Source organism: Miscanthus floridulus, chromosome 13, assembly GCF_019320115.1.
Source record: "Miscanthus floridulus cultivar M001 chromosome 13, ASM1932011v1, whole genome shotgun sequence".
NCBI lineage: Eukaryota > Viridiplantae > Streptophyta > Magnoliopsida > Poales > Poaceae > Miscanthus > Miscanthus floridulus.
Genome location: NC_089592.1, coordinates 63072726 through 63087528, shown reverse-complemented (window position 1 = coordinate 63087528; position 14803 = coordinate 63072726). Strand labels below are relative to the sequence as shown.

The following is a 14803-nucleotide window of genomic DNA, read 5'->3' as shown; positions in this document are numbered from 1 at the left end:
CGTTCCAGCCATTTTCATCCCAGTAACCTACGTAAAATCGTGAACAATAGAAAAAAGATTGAAAGGGATTGAAGGAAGGGATCACCCCCCTCAAATGATGTGGGGACGGGATCACCCGAAGAATCCACAGATCATCTCTAAATCCTAGTCTCCAGCGCAAATAAGCAGTCGCTGTCATACACTGAACATTGTTTACAGTTTCCATCTTTATCCATGCACACGATGACACAAAAGACAGGATTTTCCGTTCCAATTCTTCCAAAGCCACGACCATGGCACTTCTAACCGTTACAGCGATGGATAACAAATTGTTGAGAAAGTAATATGTAACATTCGATTCCTAATTTTCTTTTTAAAAAAATCCCAATCGTAGTGTGTAATGTGTTCTCAGGAAAAAGAAACCATCCAAAAGATAGCACCATAATCAATTTTTTACCATTCAAATAACGTTACCAGGTAAGACACCAGCTACGGTTGCTGATTAATTATACAGTATTGAAGAAAGCCCCTGGGTTGCAATCTTGATGTCACTATCATTCACAGTTCTCTGCAATCATACACAAACGACGAAGTGAAAAGAAACACCATCATTAAGATTTGGAAGATTAAGAGTCTGGTATACATACCTTTTTTAGATGGTTAAATAATATCCCAGCCTGATGAGATGCTTTTGGCCAATCTGATATACATAAATGCCTGCTGGGAAAAGGGAAATGGGCCGACCTGACCTAGAAAGACAAAGGAAAATATGGATCTTCTACATGTAGGTGAGAACCATTATTCTAACCCCAACAGAGTTTCTATTTCTACTACTTTGCAGATGACTCCGTAATTCATCTCAATATAGTCACTTTCGTGAAAATATCCCTTTGAAGCAGAGCACAAACAGTTTAACTTGGAAGACCCTCCTACATATCAAATCCATTATTAAATGCAAGTTTACATTCACATACTAACATATTAACAAGACAGGTAAAAGCATAGGTCACTATCAGAATCACTACTTATCCATCTACTGCAATATCCTAGGGCACACTTGGTACTAATTTTCCCTATGATTCTGATCAGGATCCATCAAGTATTATCTTTTTCATCTTAAAAGCCATCAAGCATGTCTTACTATCTATGGCTACATTACAAAGTGTTTGTGACCCTAAAGCATACAGTATGAAGTTCACACTGTTTGGATACATGAAAATAGAACCATCTTTTATCTTGAGTCAGTAAGCAAGATAAAATGATCAGTATTTTCCTTGATTGATGGAAAGAATTAAAGGTGCCCCCTACAATTCTATAAAGCTATACGTGACAACTGATACTGGATGAGAAAACTTCGAATGAAACAATGGTATATTTCTGACGGAACATTTCCCAATAGACAGCTACCTGGCTAGTGGCTACTGAGCAACAGAATTCATAAAGAATAAAATCTTGTAACAAGAAAAGTGTATCTCGGAACAGGAAAAAAAATCTTGTAACAAGAGAATGGTGTGTGTATTTTTAAGTATGGCTAATATCATCTAATCCTTGGCGTGTGGAAAGCAGTTACAAGAACATTTTAATGATATGTTCATTTGGCCAGGAGTATGTGTTAACAACACAGCTCCCAATAAAAATATAAAAATCAGTACGGTGTATCAACTCATGGAGTTAATAAGGGTAATTGAAATAGTAGGTTAGCAACAAAGTGAACAGGAAAACTTAATGGAATAGGAAAAGCACAAGAATCGAGGATCTTGTACATGGTTGTTTAGGAATCCTAGAACAAGGGAATTCCTTAATAAAAAAGTTGTTTGGATGCTTCACAATAGAGAAGCACACAGCACTGGCAAGAGATAGACTCAAAAGGAAAATTTCTTGAGATTAAACGTCAAGCTAAATTTCCACCAAACATATTATGTTGTATAGCAGCTTCATCCAAATCCTAGGAGTCACATAAGATTTCTGTTTTCCCATAGGATTCTGTTCCTGTGAAATTCCTATATTCCAAACCTAAAGTTTAGGGGTTTCATGTACTAGAACTAGAATTATATGCCTGTCATAAAGTATAAACAATTATCACAGAGCTGGCTTCTGTTATTTAATTGCCTTAAATAAATTATTATACATAGCACGATTTCTTCTAGAGCTCTAACTTTCGACTTCATGACACAGTAAAATATTAATGCACTTTAAGAAAAAAAATTTAATTAGATGCTATGCATCAATTCTAAATACACCTGGTTAAGCAAAGGGTTGTCTAAAGAACGTATTTCTATCATTGTGTATTTGATAATGACATACTCTGATACAAGAAAGCACAGGACGAAATCAATCTAACCAAGTTAAATCTTCAAGATGCCTGCAAAAGCTCCCTGATATCATACCCTTGCATCTGGAGCACAATAAGCACATTCATTAGTCTGATTGACTTCAAATAACCACATTTTAACCAGTCTGTTTAAGATTAGCTTAAACATATAACTTAAAAGTAAGATGTGTTGCCCCTACTCTGACCTGTACTCCAATGCTAACTGAATTGTACCTTAGAAGAGAAATAAGGGACTAGAACAGAATAGCCAGAAAGATAAGATCTACCTGAAGAAAGGTTAGCAACAATATTACTCCAGAGTTCCAGACAGCATGTATGGCAATAGGAGTTAGAAGATTGCGAGTTTGAGCATATGAAAATCCTAAGACAACACCTGTGCACATAAAATGGATGGAGGAAATATAGTCAGCGATAAATGTCAAATCATGCTAACACAATAATTCTACATATTATATGTGACTTTGAGATCTTTTCAGTGTGTTTGGTCTAACTATGTTAAGATACAAAGATTTAGATATTGTACAATCTTTTGTGGTTTTATGACTATTATAGGTGTAACAATTACCAAGCACAAAAAGCTGTGGGAATTCTCCTGGTGTAAGATGAGCAAAGGCAAACATTGCAGCAGTGATAAGCACAGCATATGGAGTAGAGAACCTGCATCAGAACAGTTTATTTACAGCTTAACAATAAAAGTTAGACGGAGCCATTTAAAACATCCTACTTCTGAAGATGATTTTTTTTTAAAGGAGAACAAGACATATAGGCCCCGTTCGGCTTGCTGAAACTTGGCTGAATTGGCTGAAAAACACTATTCCGGATGAATTGTTGTGAGAGAAAAACACTGTTCCGGCTAAAAAAATAAGTCAAATAGTGTGGATTATAAGGTAAGCCGAACGGGGCAATAGTCCATGCATATTTACCACATAGTCAAGGATACCATAAGAAATCCTGGAAACATAGTTTCCTCCAGAATGGGTGCCAAAATCCCAGTGATGCCCAGCAAACAAGCAGTGCTGCAATAAAAGAAAAGATGTTAAACAATCAAGTAGTTTATCTTGACTGACCTATATACAACATGCAATAACTTGTAATAGCTTGATGCCCTGTTTGGTTGGGCTTTTCAACCTGCTTTTACTTTTGTAAAAGGCAAAAGCCAACCAAAGGGCTCAAAAGTCACAGCTGCTTTTGCTCTAGTATGAAATTGAAAGCAGCCCTCCCTCTACTTTCACCTGCTTTTAGGGCAAAAAAATTACCCACTTGCCACTGATCATGGAACATACCGTTTCGTTTTTTTTTTGTTTCTTCTATTCCCGTCATATGTGAAGGAAGGGGAGGTCGCGCGGGTTCGCACGCCGCGGCCGAGCTCTGCCGCCCCGTCACCGGCCGCTGCTCCCTCACCGGCCGCGCGAGGTCCCAGATCCGGCTGCGCAAGGTCCGGCTCCTCCCCTCCCCGGCGGCGTGCGGGCCTCTGCCCCCTCACCGGCCGCTGCTTCTTCCCGGCGGCGCACACGGGTACGACTTCTCTCCTTCCCGGCGGCGCGCGAGCTCTTTCCCAGCGGCGGCGCAAGCTCCTTCCACATGTCCGGCGGCGCGCGAGCTCCTTCCCCTTGCCCGGTGCGAGCTCTTCCCATGGCCAGCGTGAGCTCCTTCCCCATGCATGGCGCGCGAGCTCCTTCCCCATGGCCGGCGCGAGCTCTTCCCCTTCCGGCATCGCAAAGTCCCAGGTCGGGCCGCACGAGGTCCGGCTCCTCCCCTACCGGCCGGTGCTCCCCATCCCTGGCTTCACCTTCCTGTGCACGCACAAGCAGAACGAGATGGAAGATGCTGACAAGTGGGGTCAGCTCGTCAGTGAGAGGGAGAGCTCTTCTGAAGCCAAAGCTGCTGCAAACAGGCTTCTGACTTTTTGACAGTTACTTTTCTAGAAGCCACAACTTACCGTTGCTTTCCCAAAAGTCACAGCCCAACCAAATACGGCCTAAGAAAAAAGAGAGAACAGATAAATCATATGTCCATACCTAACGTTTGATGAGCCAATCAGCGGCAACAAAAGGACCAGCGAGTCCGTCTGAAAGACAAGGTTCAAGAACTGGATCACTATAGGTAATATTTAGCTAATTCATGAAATGCTGGACTTTCACATTTATGTGGTAATATTGTGTATGCAAGAACTATACCATGAAATTAATATCTACATTTGGGGGGGGGGGGGGGGGGGGGGGGGGGGGGGGGGTGTTGCGGAATCTTCCAGATCTGTTAACTTGCAATATTCATATTTCCTATAAATATCTTTTTTTAGTTTTTCTGTCAAAATAACAAAGACGTATGACATCCGTACTGCTTAAGACATTTGAAGACTTTAAAAAAGGAAAGGGCAACAGAAGACAGTTCTTGTAGCATAAAAAGGCTGTACCCCTCTCTGTGGTGTTTCACCATTCAAAAATGTCATCCTGCTAAAGCAATAGCAACTATTGCAACAAATAGGCCGATTCCAGACCACAGAAGCCAACCGTTTTGCAGCTTAAGTGGTTCCTTGAATTCTGAAAGTTTAAGGATACGAACATCACTAGACAGTTGTCTACAGCTTAAGAACAACCTGAATTAGCACAACACAACCATAGTACAAACGTAAATAGTTACTATTGAACACAGATATCCATATTAGATATTAAGTAATTTCATTGCACTTAAACATCTTGCACAGTTCTCTTATTAAGTTAGGTAATCTTTGGAAAGGAACTAATGTGTGACTGATGTATAGGAAAGAACATGTAAATGAACATAGACGTAGCAAGATCAAACTTTTTCCATAGCGAAATATATCATCTGAGAATGGTCGAAATGTACTGGTGATGCCAAATATAACTCCAAGTACAACTACTGTCGTGCTACTGCACTTGCAGAAACAGAAAATGGCAAGTAATGAGACTCTGACACAAGATATTCAGAGCATGCAGCATATTCACAAATCAGATTGAAAATTCTGATACAAATAAAGTTTTTACATAGAGATAGGAACCTAGATATGTACAGTTGTCCCAAGAAGAGTATTTCTGCCTTCTCATCTAGAGCTGTCTCTGTTGGATAATCTGCTGCATTCCTTGTATGAATACGCAGCAGGGGAAGGCGGCACTGAAAAGGGCACCCTGTTGTTGCACTGTAGCAGCTGCAGGGGCAGGCGTCGTACGGCTCACCTGCCGTACTGTAGCCACAGCAGTAGCAGGCGCAAAAGTCAGCCCTGCTATCACATCTAGTCACTGTAGCAGCATGATAGCCTGACATGTCTGTACTAGTGTTAGATGGATAGAGTTGTATATATAGTTTGTCACTGCAACTCAGTAAACAGAGCGAGTTCAGATTTGTCATCTCCTATACAGAGCTCCGACCAACGCTGATGTCTCTGTTGTGTGTATGTGCTCTGTTCTCCCTTCCTTCTTCTACCTCTAGCCATAGTGTGTGGTCGGCAACGACAGTTCGTGGTCGGCATCGCTAGTGTGTGCTTGGCAACACTAGCGAGTGGTCGGATATCTCCATACCGGAGATCGAAGAGGCCAACAAGTGGTATCAGAGCCGTACAAACGCTGTCGCCGGGCTAACCGCTGTCGATGACGGACGGTTCAGAGATGGGCGACAGCAGTGGCACTGTTGTGGCTGCCCAGCCACGACATGAGGTCATTGTTCGCACGGTGCGGGAGGTCAGTGGCATCAGTTGGTCGACGCTGACTCGCACCAACTAAAGAGAGTGGTCGGTGACCATGAAGGTCAAGCTCAGAGTCCGACGGCTTTAGAATGCTGTTGACAAGGGCACCGACAATGAAGAAGATGACATGTCAGCGTTGGAGGCTATCCTCACTGCTGTACCGGCAGAGTACAGGGATCCGTTGGAGGCGAAGAGCTCTGCTAAGGAGGCGTGGGAGGCTATTGTGGCGATGCGCGTCGGTTTCGACCGCGCAAAGAAGGCGACAGCCCAGCTTCTGAAGCAGGAGTACGCTAACCTCAATTTCAAAAATGGTGAATCGGTGGAGGATTTCACCCTCCGCCTGCAGATGCTCATCAGCAAGCTGAAGAGCCACGACATCACCATCGACGAAGAAGATGCGGTCTCCAAGTACCTCCACTCCGTACCGGCAAAGTACATCTAGATTGCTCTCTCCATAGAGACGATGCTAGACTTGTCCACCCTCACCATTAAGGATGTGACAAGCCGTCTGTGGGCGGTGGACGAGCGCATGGAATTGGCGACAACAACAAAGGACAACGGCAAACTATTGCTGATAGAGGAGGAGTGGGCTGCTCGGAGAAACTCCAGGGTAGCCTCCTCCAGCCACGGTGGCGATGACAAGTGCCACGACAAGGCTTTTTCGGAGAAGAAGAAGCAGGTCAACCCCAATGTCTGCCCGCGGTGCGGGAAGATGAGCCATTGGGCATGGGAGTGCCCAAATCGTAAGTAGGAGAAGAAGACTGAGGCTCATCTGGCGTAAGCTGATGATGATGATGAGGCCACTATTCTGATGGCGACATTATATGCACTGCACGACGTCGAGGCAGAGGAGAAGAGAGAGGTGATGACGGTGGAAGGACCTAGGAAGGCCCTGAAAGCTGTCAACCTCTACGAACCACGCGCCCAAGTCCACCACAGACGTGTGGGCGGCGTGCAGGAGCAGCGGTGGTATCTGGACTCTGGTGCCAGCAACCACATGACGGGCTCCAAGGAAGTCTTCTCCGAGCTCGACGATGATGTGACCGGCACGGTGAAGTTCGGTGATGGCTCAAGGGTGGTAATCCAAGGGCGCGGTACCATCATCTTCAGGTGCCAGAACGATGAGCACCGCGCGCTAACGGATGTATATTATATCCCGCAGCTGCGTTCAAGTATCATCAGCATTGGCCAGCTGGATGAGTGTGGTAGTGAGGTACTGATCAAGGGATGGAGTCCTTAGGATCAGGGACTGGGAGCAGCGACTTCTTGCCAAGGTGAAGAGGTCCCAGAATGAGTTGTACCTACTCGACCTAAAGGTAAAGCAGCCAGTGTGCCTAGAGGCAAGGCACAACGAGGAACCATGACTGTGGCATGCCCGGTTCGGACATCTCAGCTTCGACGCGCTTGGTCGGCTAGAGAAGATGGTCCGAGGGCTACCCCACATCGAGCACGGTAGGCGAGCTATGTGATAGCTGCCTGGCCAGGAAGCAGAGGAGGTTGCCGTTCTCAAAGGCGGCCAAGTATCACGCGAAGGACGCTCTCGAGATCGTCCACGGCGATCTCTGCAGGCTGATCACGCCAGCCACAAACGGTGGTCGGTGGTACTTCCTCCTGCGCATGGATGATTGTAGTCGCTACATGTGGCTGCAACTCCTGACGAGCAAGGACGAAGCGGCGACGATGATCAAGAAGTTCAAGATGCGTGTGAAGGCTGAGAACGGCAAGAAGCTCTGCGTGCTGAGGACTGATCGTGGCGGCGAATTCACTTTGGTGGAGTTCGCTGCATACTGTGTGGATCAGGGTGTGGTATGACACAACACCGCGTCGTACTTGCCACAACAGAATGGTGTGGTGGAGCAATGGAACCAGACGGTGGTCGGCATGGCTAGATCTATGATGAAGGCCAAAGGCATGCCGGCAAGGTTCTGGGGTGAGGCGGTGACCACGGTGGTGTTCATCCTCAACCACGCTCCCACCAAGGCCCTAAAGGGCAAGACGCCGTTCGAGGCTTGGCATGGGCGCAAGCCGAGCGTGTCCTTACTCTAGACATTCGGCTGCATCGGCCATGTCAGGAAGACGAAGCCGATTCTCACCAAGCTGGAGGATAGGAGCACACCGATGGTGTTCCTAGGCTACATAGAGGGTACCAAGGCGTACCGACTCTATGACTCATGCGGAGACAAGGTACTTGTCTCACACGATGTCGTGCTCGATGAGAAGGCGGCTTGGGACTGGACCAGTCCGAGCATGGGGGGAAGCTAGCGACTTCACTAGCACCTTTGTCGTCGAGCACTTGGTCATCCACGGTGGTGGACACGCTGGGGAAGAGGTGCCGAGCACTCCAGCGACAGAGCTGAGCACTCCAGGAGGGATGCCGAGCACTCCAAGATGGGTGTCGAGCACTCCCATAGTAGAACCGAGGGGTCTTGCATTGGTGCCGACCACTATAAGATGGGTGCTGAGCACTCTAGGACGGATGTAGACCACTCCAGGAGTGGTGACAAGCTGTCTAGGAGTAGTGTCGAGCAATGCAACTGGGGTGCCAAGCACTCTAGGTGCTGTGCCGTTCACTTCAGCGGAACAGGGAGCTCCATCGACGCTAATCGAGTTCGCCTCACCTCCAAGTGACATCACTGAATTCGTGGATGCCTTTCATGAAGGTGAGGAGGTACGGTTCTGCAGGCTGGATGACATCGTCGGTGGCATAGGGCCCTCAAGCCTGGCAGATCGACTGCTCAATGACCAAGAGCTGTTGCTCGTCGGTACAGAGGAACCACCCACGTTCACGCTGGTCGAGCACGATGGAAATTAGCGACGGGCGATGCTGGAGGAGATGAAGCCGATCAAGGAAAATGAGACTTAGGAGCTCGTCGATCCACCTCTAGGATGTTGTCCGATCAGCCTAAAGTTGGTGTACAAGATCAAGCAGGTCGAGCACGGTGCCATTGTCAAGCACAAGGCGCACCTCATGGCCCAAGGCTTTGTTCAGCGCGAGGGCATCGACTTTAAGGAAGTCTTTACGCCAGTAGCACGCATGGAGTCTGTCTATTTGCTACTAGCCATGGTAGCAGCGAAGGACTGTCACGTCTATCATTTGGAAGTAAAATCGGCCTTCCTCAATGGCGAACTGGAGGAGACGGTCTTCGTCAGGTAACCTCCAGCTTTTGTCGTCAAGGGAGCGGAGCACAGGTTGCTCCGACTACGCAAGGTGCTCTACGGGCTGTGGCAGGCCCCACGAGTGTGCAACGCCAAACTTGATGCCACGTTGGGGCGAGCTTGGGTTCTAGCGGTGCGCAACCGAGCACGCGCTCTACACGCGGCGATGGGGGAAAGAAGAGCTTGTCATCGGCGTGTATGTAGATGACTTGATCATCACCAGCGTGCGTGCAGAGGACATTGATAGCTTCAAGTGCGAGATGATGGCTCGTTTTCAAATGAGCGATCTCGGCGTGCTCTCCTACTACCTCGGCATCGAGGTGAGACAGAGGAAGGAGGCGCTCACGCTTGGTCAGAGCGCGTACGCCTCAAAGCTATTGGAACGAAGCAGCATGGCTGAGTGCAAGTTGTGCGTGACTCCGATGGAGGAGCGGCTGAAGCTGACAAAGGCCAGTACTACGGCGAAGGTAGATGCAACACTCTATTAGAGCATCGTCGGCAGTCTACGCTACCTAGTCCACACGAGGCCAGACATTGCGTTCTCCGTGGGCTACGTCAGTCGTTTCATGGAAGATCCCAGAGAGGATCACTGGGCTGCGGTGAAGCGGCTACTGCACTACGTCAAGGGGACAGTGGATCAAGGGATCATCTTTTCCAAAACCAGCAGAAGCAGGCTGCAGCTCACTGTGTTCAGCGATGCAAACATAGCGGGGGACATCGACGGACGTGCGGAGCACCTCTGGCATGCTCGACTTCCTCGGGTCGGCTCCAATTTCATGGCTGTCGCTGAAACAGAAGGTGGTGGCGCTGTCTACGTGCGAGGCAGAGTACGTGGCAGTGGCCACAGCGGCATGCCAAGTTGTATGGCTGCGCCGGCTGCTGGGCGAGCTGACCGGTGCGGAAGCTCACCCACCAGCACTGACGGTGGACAACCAGCCCGCCATCGCCCTCGCGAAGAATTCGGTTCTCCACGACCGGAGCAAGTATATCGACATGAAGTTTCACTTCCTCAGGGACTGTGTCGATGGAGGGCAGATCGTCATTGAGTTTATCGAAACTGGTCGGCAACTCGCGGACGTTCTCACCAAGCCGCTCGGCCATCTTTGACTCACGGAGCTGAAGAAGATGATCGGCATGGAGGGGGTTCTAGGGTTAGCAGCAGGATTAGGGGAAGAATTGTTGGATAATCTGCTGCATCCCTTGTATGAATGCGTAGCAGGGGAAGGCGGCGCCGAAAAGGCAGGCGACGAATGGCTCACCTGCCGTACTATAGCCATAGCAGTAGCAGGCGCCAAAGTCAGCCCTGCTGTCACATTTAGTCATTGTAGCAGCATGGCAGCCTGACATGTCTGTACTAGTGTTAGATGGATAGAGTTGTATATATAGTTTGCCACTGCAACTCAATAAATAGAGCGAGTTCAGATTTGTCATCTCCTATACAGAGCTCCGCCCAACGCTGGTGTCTCTGCTATGTGTGTGATCTGTTCTCTCTCCTTTCTTCTACCTCTAGCCATAGTGTGTGGTCGGTAACGACAGTTCATGGTCGGCATTGCTAATGTGTGCTCGGCAACACTAGCGAGTGGTCGGATATCTCCGTACCGGAGATCGAAGGGGCCAACAGTCTCCCCAGCTTGAAAACCTAGTTGCTCCAAAAATAGATTGCTCAACCATCCCTGTCAAAAGAAAGCTGTCTAAAGAACATTCAGCAACATTTTCAAGGGGGCATTTGCAACAATTCAATATGCTCTAGTTATTTTGGGTTGCGATCACGCAAGAATAATACAACACCACAAACTAAACTCCGCATTACATATTTGCGGGGTTTCTTTTATTTCCATTTTTTTATGGAAAATGGATTTCTTGTTACACAACGTCATAATAATTGGAAGTGCGTGCCAATGCATTGTGCCAATCAGCAAAGGTGTAGTACATATTCCACCTTACTGCACATGCCACCATGGTGAGGGAAATCGTTGGCCACTCCCATGGAACATCCCACCGGCGAAGGACTGCCCACTCATCCAAGCTTTTTCCCTACCAAAATAACATCATAGCAAGGCAATTGTTCACGACTGACAACTGAAAATTCTGAAAAAATGCTCACAGCTTTTGGCGCTATGCGCTTGTGCTCACAGCAGTATTTTCATAGCTCACGCACTGTGCGACTTCTTTCTCATTTTGATTGCTTGCTCAGTTGCTCTGGGAATTGATCGGGGTTCTGGAGCTCTTGCATTTGACGTGAAGCTGGAAGTACATATTCTGAAATTCGGAGCTTACAATTTCAGTACATCTGGACGGAGTTTTGTTGAATTTGGGCAGTTTACTGTGTATCTTAGCACGTTTTGATTGAACTGAATTCAATGTCTTTGTTAAGATGATCATGCAAGTACATTGAAATACTGTGTAGGGGATGAGGAAGGGATATACGCATGGCTTGCAGCAAATTAGGCTCTGGGGAGTGGGGATTCTAGGCGGTGATCCAAACGACGACACCACTGGGATTATTGAACTTGGTACTATGTGACTACATTCGTGTGTGGGAACTGGTCAATGGCGTCGTCCTCCAGCCGTTGGTGCCGGATTGTTTTGTATAGGAGATGGTGGCCGAGTGGAGTCTACTCCGCATCCTCAACTTATCGAGCGTTCTTCAATGGTTCCTCCTTCCTGCTGGGTGCCCCTGAGCTATGGAAGACGGCGGCGCCACCGAAGGTAAAGTTGTTCTTCTGGTCGGCCCTCCATGGCCGGTTGTGGACGGCGGAACGTCGGCGCAGGCATGGTCGGCGGGGATGATGACCTCTGTGGGCTCTGCTCGCAACCGTGGAGTCTGCAGATCACCTGCTTTGCTGGTTGCGTCTACACCAGGGAGCTGTGGACCAAGCTTCTGTGCGGGCTACGCCTTGACTCGCCACCGCCGACCATTTTCTGCTTCCCTGGTTGATTGGTGGCTCGGATGACGTATGGAGCACAACACAGATATCAGAAAAGGGCTTTGAGTCCTTTGTCCTCCTCACTACTTGCGGTGTATTTGGCGCGAGCGCAACCAAAGAGTCGTCCATGGCCTGTCAAAGCGGCCGCACCAGATGTTGGAGGACATTATCGCTGAAGGGACCTCATGGCTGCAGGCAGGCTCCAGGAGCCTTGCTGTGCTGTTGGCGGTTGCGTCTGTTTAGTGTTGCCATGCTTAGTCGCAAAATTGTTTGTTGTATAGTAGCTAATGATCTTTAGCTGTGTGCACTAGGGGTTCTCGGTCTGCGCGACTGCGCCTCGCACCACCAAGAATCAGCTAGTGCGGGTTCTGTATTGGAAAAAAAAAACTCCTTTTCTATCGATGGAAAACTTAGGCCCTGGCGCATATTCGCGAAAAAAAGCCACAACATTTTATGTAAAAGTTACTCCCTCCGTCCCTCAGCAGGGCCTTGTTTAGATTGCAAAATTTTACAATCTGGACACTGTAGCACGTTTCATTTGTATTTGACAAACTTTGTTCGATCATGTACTAACTAGGCTCAAAAGATTCGTCTCGTGATTCACAACCAAACTGTGCAATTAGTTATTTTTTTTACCTACATTTAATGCTCTATGCATGCGTCCAAAAATTGATGTGATGGAGAGAGTGAAAAAACTTGGAATTTTGATGGAATCTAAACAAGGCCCAGAGGACGTTTTGCGATTCAAAATATGTACAGTAAAGAAAGACGTTTTAGGTAGTATAGTGGGTCCCACCCTATGATGCGGTACACCAGCCGTCAATCCATCGTTTCCTGCCGGCACTACGGAATAAAAAAATGAGGACAAAAACCAGACGGAGGAGCCTGGGAGGAGGCTTATCCTTTCCTCCATTCGTCCCTGGGTGGTGCTCGCGACGCGGGTTCTCCCATTCGAGAGCAGGCGGCGCCGGCGGCCCCTTCCCTCCTACCGGTCCTGCGCCACCCACCACAAACCTCACAGTCCAAGAGGGCGACCACAGCGGAGCGGGCGTGGATCTGGGCAGAGCTCCAGCGTGACGGCTAGGCGCGGAGGCAGGGCCATCGACGACCGGCGATTCCGCCTCGCAGCCTTCACCGCCGCACGGGGCAAAGCAGGCCGGAGCCCAGGTGTGCCACTAGGTCGCAGAGGGCAGGTGCGGCGGCGGCCCCCTCTCTACGACGCCCATCGCCCTCCCCAGATCACAACATCCCCCGGCGCACGGGCAAAGGCGCCGGCCGGAGCCGAGGAGAACCGGGACTGCGTGAAGCGCGGCGGCCAGGCCTCGAGGTGGCCCCATCTGCTCAATCGATTGCTGGTGGGCTGCACCGCGTCCGCGCCAAGGCCAGGATCAAATCGACCGGTGTGTTGTGTTCTGTCAAACGGATGCGTGGCCAGGATCGTCGCCGCGAAACTTGGTGGGACAAGAAGCTAAACCGTGTCGCCATAGAAGGTCAGGATTTTGCTCAGGACACGCAGGAAGGGGGTGCAGATCGATTCGAGTTGATCCCCGATTCAGATGACGAAGGCGCCCATCATGTTTCATCCTTAGTTGCCGGGGGCGATGAGTTTGTGCCTGAAACAGAACCACAAGATGTTCCTGAGGTAAAGCATATTGGCAAGCAGGGTGTCACTAAAACTCGTGGCCGTTTGGGATAAGTGTAAGGCATCTAAGCGCTACCATTACTATTTTGGCATTACCATTGCAACTTGATCATTTGAATATACCTCTTGTGCAGTACCATGTTGCATGGATGGCTCTAGTTTTTGGCGAGTGATCAGGACTGCACAACGCATATTGGAACCAGCGAGGAAAACGCAAGCACAAAGCACATTGGATGCAACGAGGAAAAGGATCATGACAAGGAGGATAAGGAGCATAAGGCCAGCTTCTCTGATGTAGAGACAGATGATGAAGCTACACCAATCAGTGTGTTCGGGGCAAGAGGTAAGGAGAACTAAGACCATAGACGAACATGGTAGTAGACCTGCTTTTGTTGCTTATATGTTGAATGGCTGGGCTCCCTTCTTTTGATTATGCCCTTTCCTTGTATATGTATGGAAAGGTGCATGCTGTAGTTGTGGATAATGTAGTAGTTCTATGTATGGGGTAGGTACATGCTGTAGTTGTGGATAATGTAGTAGTTCTAACTACTGTTTCATGAAATGGTACTGCTGTTTCAGTAAGTATAAATGGGAACATGGTAGTACTTGAATAAATATGTAGCACAAAGTACTTTTGATCGATTTCCATGCCATAAGCGTTGTTTATATATACAACTGCCGGATAAACATATATATATAACTGCTAGATAAACATATAATCAAGTGCTAGACAACAACACCCTTAGTTGCTGCACAAGACAAAAGGTAGACAACCAACACCCTTAGTTGTTGCACAACTCAAAAGCTAGACAACCAACACCATAGTTGCCGAACAACTCAAAAGTGAGAGAAACAATTCGATTAGTTGCTCAACAACTCAATTGCCTTCTGAACTATCTCCCTATCACAACTAAGAGATTTGGGAAGCAAGCCTTGTTCCTCGAGCCGCTCCTTATTCATGTGGGGGATCTTGTACCTATTCCCTCCATTATCTTTCATAACTTCAATCATGCATCCTTGTAGCGTGAGGAATATCCTATTCAGAAGAACAGGGTTGTAGTTTTCAT

The 14803-nt window shown here is 48.0% G+C and overlaps 1 pseudogene; it reads right to left on the bottom strand.

Annotated features, from left to right (window-relative positions):
• Positions 1 to 396: 396 nt before the first annotated feature.
• LOC136499913 (uncharacterized) lies at positions 397 to 12223 on the bottom strand (annotated as a pseudogene).
• Positions 12224 to 14803: the final 2580 nt, after the last annotated feature.